The 15140-nt window shown below is 52.9% G+C and overlaps 1 long non-coding RNA gene across 1 annotated transcript; it reads right to left on the reverse strand.

The window, feature by feature from the left end:
- Positions 1-5443: 5443 nt before the first annotated feature.
- On the reverse strand, positions 5444-7741 carry LOC117130072. Its single transcript, XR_004453539.1, has 2 exons — positions 6736-7741; positions 5444-6094 (listed from the first exon to the last, which is right to left on the reverse strand). It is a non-coding gene; the product is annotated as an uncharacterized LOC117130072 (long non-coding RNA).
- Positions 7742-15140: the final 7399 nt, after the last annotated feature.

A 15140-nucleotide genomic window follows, 5' to 3' on the forward strand; every position in this document is an offset into this window, starting at 1 on the left:
ACGCTGACCCTTCCTGTGGAGTGTTCGAGTGATTTTGGCCCATGTGGGCTGTCTGTTCAGTACACTCAGGACATCCGTGGGTCCGTCAACACACACAGGACGTCCCTGGCTGTCCGTCAGCACACACTGGACGTCTGTGGCTGTCTGTGTGTGTCCGTGTGTGTCTGTGTGTGTCCGTCAGCACACACAAGACATCTATGGCTCTCCATCAGCAAACACAGAACGTCTGTGGCTGTCCATCAGTACACATATCAGCACGCTAGTCCTTGGACTCAGGACACTGGCCCTTCCCGTGGACTGTTGGGTGATTTTGGCCCATGTGGGTTGTCTGTTCAGTAGACACATGACGTCCGTGGGTGTCCGTCAGCACAGACAGGACGTCTGTGTGTGTCCGTCAGTGCACACAAGACGTCCGTGGTATTCTGTGGCTGTCCGTGTGTGTCCGTCAGCACACACAGGACGTCCGTGGCTGTCCAGAAGTACATATATCAGCACGTTGGTCCTTGGACTCAGCACGCTGACCCTTCCCGTGGACTGTTCGGGTGATTTTGGCCCATGTGGGCTGTCTGTTCAGTACACATAGGACGTCTGTGGGTGGCTGCCAGCACACAAAGGACGTCCGTGGCTGTCCGTGTGAGTCCGTGTGTGTCTGTCTTTGTCCGTCAGCACACACAGGACGTCCGTGGCTGTCCATCATTACACATATCATCACGTTGGTCCTTTGATTCAGCACGCTGGCCCTTCTCGTGGACTGTTTGGGTGATTTTGGCCCACGTGGGCTGTCTGTTCAGTACACACAGGACGTCCGTGGGTGTCCGCCAGCATACACAGGACGTCTGTGGCTGTCCGTCAGCACACACAGGACATCCGTGGCTGTCCGTGTATGTTCGGGTGTGTCCGTGTGTGTCATTCAGCACACACAGGACATCCATGGCTGCCCATCAGTACACATATCAGCACGTTCGTCCTTGGACTCAGCACGCTAACCCCTTCCGTGGACTGTTCGGGTGATTTTTGCCCACGTGGGCTGTCTCTTCAGTACACACAGAACGTCCGTGGGTGTCCGCCAGCACACACAGGACGTCTGTGGCTGTCCGTGTGAGTCCGTGTGTGTCCGTCAGCACACATAGGACGTCCGTGGCTTTCCATCAATACACATATCATCACGTTGGTCCTTTTACTCAGCACGCTGCCCTTCCCGTGGACTGTTTGGGTGATTTTGGCCCACGTGGGCTGTCTGTTCAGTACACACAGGACGTCCGTGGGTGTCTGCCAGCACACACAGGATGTCTGTGGCTGTCCGTCAGCACACACAGCACGTCTGTGGCTGTCCGTGTGTGTCCGTGTGTGTCCGTCAGCAAACACAGGATGTCTGTGGCTGCCCATCAGTACACATATCAGCACATTGGTCCTTGGACTCAGCACGCTAACCCTTCCCGTGGACTGTTCGGGTGATTTTGGCCCACATGGGCTGTTTGTTCAGTACACACAGGACGTTCATGGGTGTCCGCCAGCACACACAGGACGTCCGTGGCTGTCTGTGTGTGTCCGTGTCTGTCCGTCTGTCCGAGAACACACAGGATGTCTGTGGCTGTCCATCAGTACACTTAGCAGCACGTTGGTCCCTGGACTCAGCACGCTGGACCTTCCCGTGGACTGTTTGTGTGATTTTGGCCCACGTGGGCTGTATGTTCAGTACACACAGGATGTCCGTGGGTGTACGTCCGTGGGTGTCTGCCAGCACACACAGGACGTCCGTGGCTGTCCGTCAGCACACACAGGACGTCTGTGTCTGTCCGTGTGTGTCCTTCAGCACACACAGGACGTCTGTGGCTCTCCATCAGCAAACACAGGACGTCTGTGGCTGTCCATCAGTACACATATCAGCACGCTAGTCCTTGGACTCAGGACGCTGGCCCTTCCCGTGGACTGTTGGGTGATTTTGGCCTACATGGGCTGTCTGTTTAGTAGACACAGGACGTCCATGGGTGTCCGTCAGCACACACAGGACGTCTGTATGTGTCCGTCAGAGCACACAGGACGTCCGTGGCTGTCTGTGGATGTCCGTGTGTGTCCGTCAGCACACACAGGACGTCAGTGGCTGTCCAGCAGTACACATATCAGCACGTTGGTCCTTGGACTCAGCACGCTGACCCTTACAGTGGACTTTTTGGGTGATTTTGGCCCACGTGGGCTGTCTGTTCAGTACACACAGGACGTCTGTGCGTGTCCGCCAGCACACACATGATGTATGTGGCTGTCTATGTGAGTCCGTGTGTGTCCGTCTGTGTCCGTCAGCACACACAGGACATCTGTGACTATCCATCAATACACATATCATCACGTTGGTCCTTTGACTCAGCACGCTGGCCCTTCCCGTGGACTGTTTGGGTGATTTTGGCCCACGTAGGCTGTCTGTTCAGTACACACAGGACGTCCGTGGGTGTCCGCCAGCACACACAGGACGTCCGTGGCTGTCCGTCAGCACACACAGGACGTCTGTGGCTGTCCGTGTGTGTCCGTGTGTGTCCGTCAGCACACACAGGACGTGTGTGTCCGTCAGCACACACAGGACGTCCACGGCTGTTTGTGTGTGTCCGTCAACACACACAGGACGTTCGTGGCTGTCCATCGGTACACATATCAGCACGTTGGTCCTTCCCGTGGACTGTTCGGGTGATTTTGGCCCATGTGGGCTGTCTGTTCAGTAAACACAGGACGTCCGTGAGTGTCCGCCAGCACACACAAGACGTCCGGGTGTGTCCATCAGCACACACAGGACATCTGTGGCTGTCCGTGTGTGTCCGTCAGCACATAGAGAACATCCGTGTATGTCCATCAGCACACACAAGACGTCTGTGGCTGTCCGCCAGCACACACAAGACGTCCGTGTGTGTCTGTCAGCACACACAGGACGTTTGTGGCTGTCCGTGTGTGTCCATCACCTCACAGAGGACATCCGTGTGTGTCCGTCAGCACACACAGGACGTCCACAACTGTTCGTGTGTGTCCGTCAGCACAGACAGGACGTCTGTGGCTGTCCATGGTACACATATCAGCACGTTGGTCCTTCCCCGTCGACTGTTCGGGTGATTTTGGCCCACATGGGCTGTCTGTTCAGTACAGACAGGACGTCCGTGGGTGTCCGCCAGCACACACAAGACGTCACTGTGTGTCCGTCAGCACACACATGACGTCCGTCGCTATCCGTGTGTGTCCGTGTGTGTCCGTCAGCACACACAAGACGTCCATGGCTGTCCATCAGTACACAGGTTAGCACGTTGGTCCTTGGACTCAGCACGCTGGCCCTTCCCGTGGACTGTTTGGATGATTTTGGGCCCCGTGGGCTGTCTGTTCAGTACACACAGGACGTCCGTGGGTGTCCGCCAGCACACACAGGACGTCTGTGGCTGTCCCTGGTTGTCCCTGGCTGTCCGTCAGCACACACAAGACGTCCGTGGGTGTCCGTCAGCACACACAGGACGTCTGTGTGTGTCCGTGTGTGTCCGTCAGAAAACACACAGGACGTCTGTGGCTGTCCATCAATACACATATCAGCCCGCTGGTCCTTGGACTCTGCACGCTGGCCCTTCCCGTGGACTGCAGATCAATTGGTGACAGCTTGTCCTGTGGGAATGCAGTTAAAGGGTGAGGTCCTGGGTTCGAGGCTCACCAACAACCTAATTATGGAGTTAGAGAAAACTCATAATGGAGGGGTTGGGTCGGTGCGCTGCAGCGCTGTGAGCCTGGGGTCTACGGGGCAGGTAGTTCCCACGGGGCGGGTTGTCACAAAATTGTAACACACGTCTCCTCCCCTCTCGAGAACGGCGTGTTACTACGTGTGAAATATTGAATTAAACTGAGTTATTCAAAATCGGAAAAAATAACATAACATTTAATAAAATAATTTCCAAAGAAATACATTTTTAAATTGAAGTATAAAAATATATCAAAATAAATCGAATCTAAAATTCGTATAAATTAGTTATCAAAACCGAAATAGAGGGGTGAGCAACAGGGGAGTTACTCCGTGAGGTATGGGGATGCTAAACATGCAAACCACTGACTTGAGTAATAGAACTCCAACTATGGAAGTTTAGCTCTAACATGAACAAACAAGACGCCTAAAGCATCACACAACACAAGCAATGCGATGATAGCATATAGCTAGTCCATACACCCCGCATCTCCACATACGGATATATATATATATATATATATATATATATATATATATATATATACGCTGCATCGCTAGTACAGTCTGTCTCTGTACCCCCGCCCTCTAAAGCTGCGTCGAATGCAAACGTCTCTGCACCCACGCCCCACACAATCTGCGTCGCTAGCCCAGACGTCTCTGAGCCCCCGCCCACCAAAGCTGCGTCGCTAGTCCAGACAACTCTGGACCCCCGCCCACTCACATAGTCCCTACTCATAACGATGTAAACATACATATATATATCGCATTTCTTAACATCACACAATCAAATCAACGGTTGAATCCTCTAGACCCCTAGTTCCAATTTACAATGAATGAGCTAACTAACAAACAAGACTTCAAACAGACTCAATTCAAACAGACGAATCATGATTCGAAATCTAAACTACGATAGAGAGAATTCTACACTGGTACGGGATTTACTGAATAGATCCTCACCTTTGCCTTATCGGAAAACCAAAAATGGCTCCAACAATAAATGTGATAACTTGATTAGCAAGAAAGCTAGGATATCGCCATGGATCTCGAGCTCTCGACAATGGCAGACCAGATCGGAAAATAACAGACGCGAAATAGGATATATAAATATCATATAATAGATCTAGGGTTTAATTATGAAACTTGCAGCACAAGAAATTAATATAATCTCTTTTAACCTTCACGGCTTGGAATCGTAGTGGCGGATCTCAGCCCCAAAAGTGCATGGCTCTCACCGGTGACTCACTGTTGAGGATCACGGCTAGTCATCAGATTGAAATGGCTCCGGTCGTGGTGATCCGTGCCAGTGGCGTCAAGATTCGATGACTCCGGCTCGTACGTCTCTTCTCCACTATGACAACGAATGTCTTGTACGTAAGTGACACGGGCCACTCCTTCGGTGAAGGCGCTGGCTCCGGTGGGATGGCTCACGGTGGTTGATGGTGGAGGACATGGCCCCGGTGGTGACTAGCGTTGGTGGATACGTCACGTCTTCTCGGTCAACAACACACGAACAAATGAATAAAATGGAGGAGAAGAAGAGAGTAACACAAGTGATGAGGAAGAGAGATGGGAGTGAACGTGAACAAGAGTGGAGAAGATGGAGATGGTGATCGTGAATAACAATGAGAGAAGAGGCGGCTTTGCTTACACTTTTCTTTAGGTTACAAGGAAAAGAATATATATGTCGATATAGACATATTACGGCTGCGTTTAATATAAAGAAGGATGTGGTAATTAATTAGATTTAACCAAACCGGTTTAGATTAATATTATAACTAAAAGAAGAGAAAACCAAACCGATTTGAAAATCCGGGTCGTTACAATTCTTCCCCACTTAATTGGAATTCATCCCGAATTCGAGACGAAACTCAGAGAGAACCTCAATAGCTACTAAGGAAAGAAGAACACGAGATACAGAACAAAGGAAACAAATAGAAACTTGGTTTCTCCTGCAAAAATAAAAGAGTAAGAGACACTATACACTAACCGAAAGATATTGGACTGAAGGGTGTCCAGTTTTTTCTTTTTTTAAACTCCCAATCCCAAAACATTGAAAATCTTTGAAATCCGAGTCCCATAAATCGCCGTCCCGGGTCAGAGCCGGGACGGAACCCCGCTCTGATACGAAATTGTAACACCCGTCTCCTCCTCTCTCGAGAACGGCGTGTTACTACCGGTGAAATATCGAATTAAACCGAATTATTCAAAATCGGACAAAATAACATAACATTTAATAAAATAATTTCCAAAGAAATACATTTTTAAATTGAAGTATAAAAATATATCAAAATAAATCGAATCTAAAATTCGTATAAATTAGTAATCAAAACCGAAATAAATAAATTATCCCAAAGACACCAAACCGTCCAGATATCCAACCATCGGCAAGCGCACCTGCAAGGGGAAGAAGAGGGGTGAGCAACAGGGGAGTTACTCCGTGAGGTATGGGGATGCTAAACATGCAAACCACTGACTTGAGTAATAGAACCCAACTATGGAAGTTTAGCTCTAACATGAACAAACAAGACGCCTAAAGCATCACACAACACAAGAAATGTGATGATAGCATATAGCTAGTCCATACACCCCGCATCTCCACATACGGATATTTATATATATACGCTGTGTCGCTAGTACAGTCTGTCTCTGTACCCCCGCCCTCCAAAGCTGCGTCAAATGCAAACGTCTCTGCACCCACGCCCCACACAATCTGCGTCGCTAGCCCAGACGTCTCTGAGCCCCCGCCCACCAAAGCTGCTTCGCTAGTCCAGACATCTATGGACCCCCGCCCACTCACATAGTCCCTACTCATAACTATGTAAACATACATATATATATATTGCATTTCTTAACATCACACAATCAAATCAACGGTTGAATCCTCTAGACCCCTAGTTCCAATTTACAATGAATGAGCTAACTAACAAACAAGACTTCAAACAGACTCAATTCAAACAGACGGATCATGATTTGAAATCTAAACTACGATAGAGAGAATTCTACACTGGTACGGGATTTACGGAATAGACCCTCACATTTGCCTTATCGGAAAACCGAAAATGGCTCCAACCATAAATGTGATAACTTGATTAGCAAGAAAGCTAGGATATCGCCATGGATCTCGAGCTCTCGACAATGGCAGACCAGATCGGAAAATAACAGACGCGAAATAGGAGATATAAATATCATATAATAGATCTAGGGTTTAATTATGAAACTTGCAGCACAAGAAATTAATATAATCTCTTTTAACCTTCACGGCTTGGAATCGTAGTGGCGGATCTCAGCCCCAAAAGTGCATGGCCCTCACCGGTGACTCACTGTTGAAGATCACGGCTAGTCATCAGATTGAAACGGCTCCGGTCGTGGTGATCTGTGCCGGTGGCGTCAAGATTCGATGACTCCGGCTCGTACATCTCTTCTCCACTATGAAAACGGATCTCTTGTACATAAGTAACACGGGCCACTCCTTCGGTGAAGGCGCTGGCTCCGGTGGGATGGCTCACGGTGGTTGATGGTGGAGGACATGGCTCCGAAGATGACTAGCGTTGGTGGATACGTCACGTCTTCTCGGTCAACAACACACGAACAAATGAATAAAATGGAGGAGAAGAAGAGAGTAACACAAGTGATGAGGAATAGAGATGGGAGTGAACGTGAACAAGAGTGGAGAAGATGGAGATGGTGATCGTGAATAACAATGAGAGAAGAGGCGGCTTTGCATACACTTTTCTTTAGGTTACAAGGAAAAGAATATATATGTCGATATAGACATATTACGGCTGCGTTTAATATAAAGAAGGATGTGGTAATTAATTAGATTTAACCAAACCGGTTTAGATTAATATTATAACTAAACGAAGAGAAAACCAAACCGATTTGAAAATCCGGGTCGTTACAGTTTGGGTGATTTTGGCCCACGTGGGCTGTCTGTTCAGTACACACAGGACGTCCGTGGGTGTTCGCCAGCACACACAGGACGTCCGTGGCTGTAAGTGGCTGTCTGTCAGTACACACAGGACGTCCGTGGCTGTTCGTGTGTATCCGTGTGTGTCCATGAGTGTCTGTTAGCACACACAGGACGTCCGTGGCTGTCCATCAGTAAACATATCAGCACGCTGGTCCTTGGACTCAGCACGCTGACCCTTCCCGTGGACTGTTCGGGTGATTTTGGCCCATGTAGGCTGTCTGTTCAGTACACACAGGACGTTCGTGGGTGTCCGTCAGCACACACAGGACGTCCGTGGGTGTTCGTCAGCACACACAGGACGTCCGTGTGTGTCTGTCAGCACACACAGGACGTCCGTGTGTGTCTGTCAGCACACACAGGACGTCCGTGTGTGTCTGTCAGCACACACAGGACGTCCCTGTGTGTCTGTCAGCACACACATGAAGTCTGTGGCTGTCCGTGTGTGTCCGTGTGTGTCCGTCAGTACACACAGGACGTCTGTGACTGTCCAGCAGTTCACATATCAGCACGTTGGTCCTTGGACTCAGCACGCTGACCCTTCCTGTGGACTGTTCGGGTGATTTTGGCCCACGTGGGCTGTCTGTTCAGTACACACAGGATGTCCGTGGGTGTCTGCCAGAACACACATGACGTCTGTGGCTGTCCGTGTGAGTCTATGTGTGTCCGTCTGTGTCCGTCAGCACACACAGGACGTCCGTGGCTGTCCATCAGTACACATATCCGCACGTTGGTCCTTGGACTCAGCACGATGGCCCTTCCCGTGGACTGTTTGGGTGATTTTGGCCCACGTGGGCTGTCTGTTCAGTAGACACATGACGTCCGTGGGTGTCCAACAGCACACACAGGACGTCTGTGGCTGTCCGTCAGCACACACAGGACATCCGTGGCTGTCTGTGTGTGTCCGTCAGCACACACAGGACGTCCTTGGGTGTCCGTCAGCACACTTAGGACGTCCGTGTGTGTCCGCCAGCACACACAGCACATCCGTGGCTGTCCGTGGCTGTCCTTCAGCACACACAAGATGTTCGTGGCTGTCCGTGTGTGTCCGTGTGTGTCTGTGGGTGTCCGCCAGCACACACAGGACGTCTGTGGCTGTCCCTGGCTGTTCGTCAGCACACACAGGACGTTCGTGTGTGTCCGTCAGCACACACAGGACATCCGTGTGTGTCCGTGTGTGTCCGTCAGCACACGCAGGACGTCTGTGGCTGTCCGTGTGTGTCCGTGTGCGTCCGTCAGCACACACAGGACGTCTGTGGCTGTCTATCAGTACACATATCAGCACACTGGTCCATGGACTCAGCATGCTGGCCCTTCCCGTGGACAGTTCGCGTGATTTTGGCCCACGTGGGCTGTCTGTTCAGTACACACAGGACGTCCGTGGGTTTCCGTCAGCACACAGAGGACATCCGTGTGTGTCCGTCAGCACACACAGGACGTCCACGGCTGTTCGAGTGCGTCCGTCAGCACACACAGGACGTCTGTGGCTGTCCATCGGTACACATATCAGCACGTTGGTCCTTCCCGTGGACTGTTCGGGTGATTTTGGCCCACATGGGCTGTCTGTTAAGTACTCACAGGACGTACGTGAGTGTCCACCAGCTCACACAAGACGTCTGTGTGTGTCTATCAGCACACACAGGACGTCTGTGGCTGTCCGTGTGTGTCCGTCAGCACACAGAGGACATCCGTGTGTGTCCGTTAGCACTCACAAGATGTCCATGGGTGTCTCCCAGCACACACAAGACGTCTGTGTGTGTCCGTCAGCACACACAGGACGTCTGTGGCTGTCCGTGGGTGTCTGTCAGCACATAGAGGACATCCGTGTGTGTCTGTCAGCACACAGAGGACATCCGTGTGTGTCTGTCACCCGAACTGTCTGCGGGAAGGGTCAGCGTGCTGAGTCCAAGGACCAAAGAGCTGATATGTGTACTGAGACAGCCACAGACATACGTGTGTGTCCGGACAGCCATGGACGTCATGTGTGTGCGGACGGACACACACGGACGTCCTTTGTGTGCTGACGGACACCCACAAACGTCCTGTGTGTGCTGAGGGACACACACGAACACACGCGGACACACACAGACAGCCACAGACGTCCTGTGTGTGCTGTCGGACAGCCACGGACAGCCACATTCGTCCTGTGTGTGCTGGTGGACACCCACGGACGTCCTGTGTGTACTGAACAGACAGCCCACGTGGGCCAAAATCACCCAAACAGTCAACGGGAAGGGCCAGCGGGCTGAGTCCAAGGACCAACGTGCTAATATGCGTACTGATGGACAGCCACGGACGTCCTGTGTGTGCTGACGGACACACACAAATAGCCACGGATGTCCTTTGTGTGCTGACGAACACCCACATACGTCATGTGTGTGCTGGCGGACTCCCACAGACGTCCGGTGTGTACTGAACAGACAGCCTACGTGGGCCAAAATCACCCAAACAGTCCACGGGGCGTGCTGATTCCAAGGACCAACGTGCTGATATGTGTACTGATGGACAGCTACGGACGTCCTATGTGTGCTGACGGACACAGACGGATACACACGGCCACACACGGACAGCCACGAATGTCCTTTGTGTGCTGGCGGACACCCACGGACGTCCTGTGTGTACTGAACAGACAGCCCACGTGGGCCAAAATCACCCAAACAGGAAGGGCCAGCGTGCTGAGTCCAAGGACCAACGTGCTAATATGTGTACTGATGGACAGCCACAGACGTCCTGTGTGTGCTGACGGACACACACGGACACAGACGGACAGCCACGGACATCCTGTGTGTGCTGACGGACAGCCACAGACTGTCACGGACGTCCTGTGTGTGCTGGCTGACACCCACAGAGGTCCTGTGTGTACTGAACAGACAGCCAAAGTGGGCCAAAATCACCCAAACTGTCCACGGGAAGGACCAGCTTGCTGATATGTGTACTAATGGACAGCCACGGACGTTCTGTGTGTGCTGACGGACACACACGGACAGCCACTGACGTCCTATGTGTGCTGACGGACACACACAGACGTCCTGTGTGTACTGAATAGACAGCCCACGTGGGCCAAAATCACCCAAACAGTCCACAGGAAGGCCCAGCGTGCTGAGTCCAAGGACCAACGTGCTAATATATGTACTGATGGACAGCCACGGACGTCCTGTGTGTGCTGACGGACACACACGAATAGCCACGGATGTCCTGTATGTGCTGTCAGACAGCCACATACGTCATGTGTGTGTTGGTGGACACCCACGGATGTTCTGTGTGTACTGAGCAGACAGCCCACGTGGGCCAAAATCACCCAAACAGTCCACGGGAGAGGCCAGCGTGCTGAGTCCAAGGACCAACGTGCTGATATGTGTACTGATGGACAGCAACTGATGTCATGTGTGTGCTGACAGACACAGAAAAACACACACGGACACACACAGACAGCCACAGACATCCTAAGTGTGCTGGCGGACACCCACGGACGTCCTGTGTGTACTAGACAGACAGCCCACGTGGGCCAAAATCACCCGCACAGTCCACGGAAGGGTCAGCGTGCTGAGTCCAAGGACCAACGTGCTGATATGTGTACTGATGGACAGTCACGGATGTCTTGTGTGTGCTGACGGACACACACGGACAGGCACAGACGTCATGTGTATGCTGACGGACACACACGGACATCTTGTGTGTGCTGACGGACACCCACGGACGTCCTGTGTGTACTGAACAGACAGCCAACGTGGGCCAAAATAACCCAAACAGTCCACGGGAAGGGCCAGCGTCCTGAGTCCATGGACCAACGTGCTGATATGTGTACTGATGGACAGCCACAGACGTCCTGTGTGTGCAGACGGACACACACGGACAGCCACAAACATCCTGTGTTTGCTGACGGACACACACGGACGTCCTGTGTGTGCTGACGAACACCCACAGACGTCCTGTGTGTGCTGACGGACACACACGGACACACACGGACAGCCACGGACGTCCTATGTGTGCTGATGGACAGCCACGGACAGCCACGGATGTCCTGTGTGTGCTGGCGGCCTCCCACAGACGTCCTGTGTGTACTGAACAGACAGCCTACGTGGGCCAAAATCACCCAAACAGTCCACGGGGCGTGCTGTCTAAGGATAGCCACGGACGTCCTATGTGTGCTGACGGACACAGACGGATACACACGGCCACACACAGACAGCCACGGATGTCCTTTGTGTGCTGGCAGACACCCACGGACGTCCAGTGTGTACTGAACAGACAGCCCATGTGGGCCAAAATCACCCAAACAGACCACAGGAAGGGCCAGCGTGCTGAGTCCAAGGACCAACGTGCTGATCTGTGTACTGATGGACAGCCACGGACATCATGTGTGTGCTGACGGACACACACGGACACACACGGACAGCCACTGACGTCCTGTGTATGCTGACGGACACACACGGACGTCCTGTGTGTGCTGACGGATACCCACGGACGTCCTGTGTGTACTGAACAGACAGCCCACGCGGGCCAAAATCACCCAAACAGTCCACGGGAAGGGCCAGAGTGCTGAGTTCAAGGACCAACGTGCTGATATGTGTACTGATGGACAGCCACAGACGTCCTGTGTGTGCTGATGGACATACATGGACAGCCACGGATGTCCTGTGTCTGCTGACGGACACACACGGACATCCTGTGTGTGTTGACGGACACCCACGGACGTCCTGTGTGTGCTGACGAACACACACGGACAGCCACGGACGTCCAGTGTGTGCTGATGGACAGCCACAGACAGCCACAGACGTCCTGTGTGTGCTGACGGACACACACGGACGTCCTGTGTGTGCTGACGGAGACCCACAGACGTCCTGTGTGTGCTGACGGACACACACGGACGTCCTGTGTGTGCTGACGGACACCCACAGACGTCCTGTGTGTGCTGAGGAACACACACGAACACACGCGGACACACACAGACAGCCACCGACGTCCTGTGTGTGCTGTCGGACAGCCACAGACAGCCACATACGTCCTGTGTGTGCTGGTTGACACCCACGGACGTCCTGTGTGTACTGAACAGACAGCCCACGAGGGCCAAAATCACCCAAACAGTCAACAGGAAGGGCCAGCGTCCTGAGTCCAAGGACCAACGTGCTAATATATGTACTGATGGACAGCCACGGACGTCCTGTGTGTGCTGACGGACACACACAAATAGCCACGGACGTCTTGTGTGTGCTGTCGGACAGCCACGGACAGCCACATACGTCCTGTGTGTGTTGGTGGACACCCACGGACGTCCTGTGTGTACTGAACAGACAGCCCCCGTGGCCAAAATCACCCAAACAGTCCACGGGAGAGACCAGCGTGCTGAGTCCAAGAACCAACGTGCTGATATGTGTACTGATGGGCAGCACACACTGGACGTCCGTGGCTGTCCTTGTGTGTCCGTCAGCACACACAGGACGTCCGTGGCTGTCCATCAGTAGACATCTCAGCACGTTGCTCCTTGGACTCAGCACTCTGGCCCTTCCCGTGGACTGTTTGGGTGATTTTGGCCCACGTGGGCTGTCTGTTCAGTACACACAGGACGTCCGTGGGTGTCCGTCAGCACACACCGGACGTCTGTGGCTGTCCGTGTGTGTCCGTCAACAAACACAGGACGTCTGTGGCTGTCCATCACTACACATATCAGCATGTTGGTCCTTGGACTCAGCACGCTGGCCTTTCCCATGGACTGTTTGGGTGATTTTGGCCCACGTGGGCTGTCTGTTCAGTACACACATGACGTATGTGGGTGTCTGCCAGCACACACAGGATGTCCATGGCTGTCTGTGACTGTCTGTCAGCACACACATGACGTTTGTGGCTGTTAGTGTGTGTCCGTGTGTGTCCGTGTGTGTCCGTCAGCACACACAGGATGTTCGTGGCTGTCCGTGGCTGTCCGTCAGCACACAGGATGTCTGTGGCTGTCCGTGTGTGTCTGTGTGTGTCCATCAGCACACAAAGGACATCCGTGGCTATCCATCAGTACACATATCAGCACGTTGGTCCTTGGACTCAGCACGCTGGCCCTTCCTGTGGTCTGTTTGGGTGATTTTGGCCCACGTGGGCTGTCTGTTCAGTACACACAGGATGTCCGTCGGTGTCCGTCAGCACACACATGACGTCTGTGGCTGTCTGTCTGTGTCCGTCAGCATACACAGGACGTCCGTGGCTGTCCGTGTGTGTCTGTGTGTGTCCGTCAGCACACACATGACGTCTGTGACTGTCCATCTGTACACATATCAGCATGTTGGTCCTTGGACTCAGCACGCTGGCCCTTCCCGTGGACAGTTTGGGTGATTTTGGCCCGCGTGGGCTGTCTTTTCAGTACACACATGACGTATGTGGGTGTCCGCCAGCACACACAGGACGTCCATGGCTGTCCGTGACTGTCTGTCAGCACACACATGACGTCCGTGGCTGTTCGTGTGTGTCCGTGTATGTCCGTCAGCACACACAGGACATTCGTGGCTGTCTGTGGTTGTCCGTGTGTGTCTGTGTGTGTCCGTCAGCACACATAGGACATCCGTGGCTATCCATCAGTACAGATATCAGCACGTTGGTCCTTGGACTCAGCACGCTGGTCCTTCCCGTGTACTGTTTGGGTGATTATGGCCCACGTGGGCTGTCTGTTCAGTACACGCAGGACGTTCGTGTGTTTCCATCAGCACACAAAGGACGTCCGTGGCTGTCTGTGTGTGTCTGTGTGTGTCCGTCAACACACACCGGACATCCGTGGCTGTCCATCAGTACACTTATCAGAACGTTGGTCCTTGGATTCAGCATGCTGACCCTTCCCGTGGACTATTCAGGTGATTTTGGCCCACGTGGGCTGTCTGTTCAGTACACACAGGACGTCTGTTGGTGTCCGCCAGCACACACAGGACGTCCGTGGCTGTCTGTGGCTGTCCGTGTGTGTCCGTCTGTGTCCGTCAGCACACATAGGACGTCCGTGGCTGTCCATCAGTACACATATCGTCACGTTGGTCCTTGGACTCAGCACGCTGGCCCTTCCTGTGGACTGTTTGGGTCATTTTGGCACACGTGGGCTGTCTGTTCAGCACACACAGGACATTTGTGGCTGTCAGTGGCTGTCCGTCAGCACACACAGGACGTCTGTGGCTGTCTGTGTGTGTCCGTCAGCACACACAGAACGTCCGTGGGTGTCCGTCAGCACACACAGGATGTCCGTGTGTGTCTGTCAGCACACACAGGACGTCCGTGGCTGTTCGGATACACACGGATGTCCGTGGCTATCCATCAGTACACATATCAGCGCGTTGGTCCCTTGACTCAGCACGCTGACCCTTCCCGCGGACAGTTCGGGTGATTTTGGCCAACGTGGGCTGTCTGTTCAGTACACACAGGACGTCCGTGGGTGTCCGCCATCACACACTGGACGTCCATGGTTGTCCGTGGTTGTCCGTGGTTGTCCGTGTGTGTCCGTCTGTGTCC

The sequence above is a fragment of the Brassica rapa genome, unplaced genomic scaffold, assembly GCF_000309985.2.
Source record: "Brassica rapa cultivar Chiifu-401-42 unplaced genomic scaffold, CAAS_Brap_v3.01 Scaffold0326, whole genome shotgun sequence".
Lineage (NCBI taxonomy): Eukaryota > Viridiplantae > Streptophyta > Magnoliopsida > Brassicales > Brassicaceae > Brassica > Brassica rapa.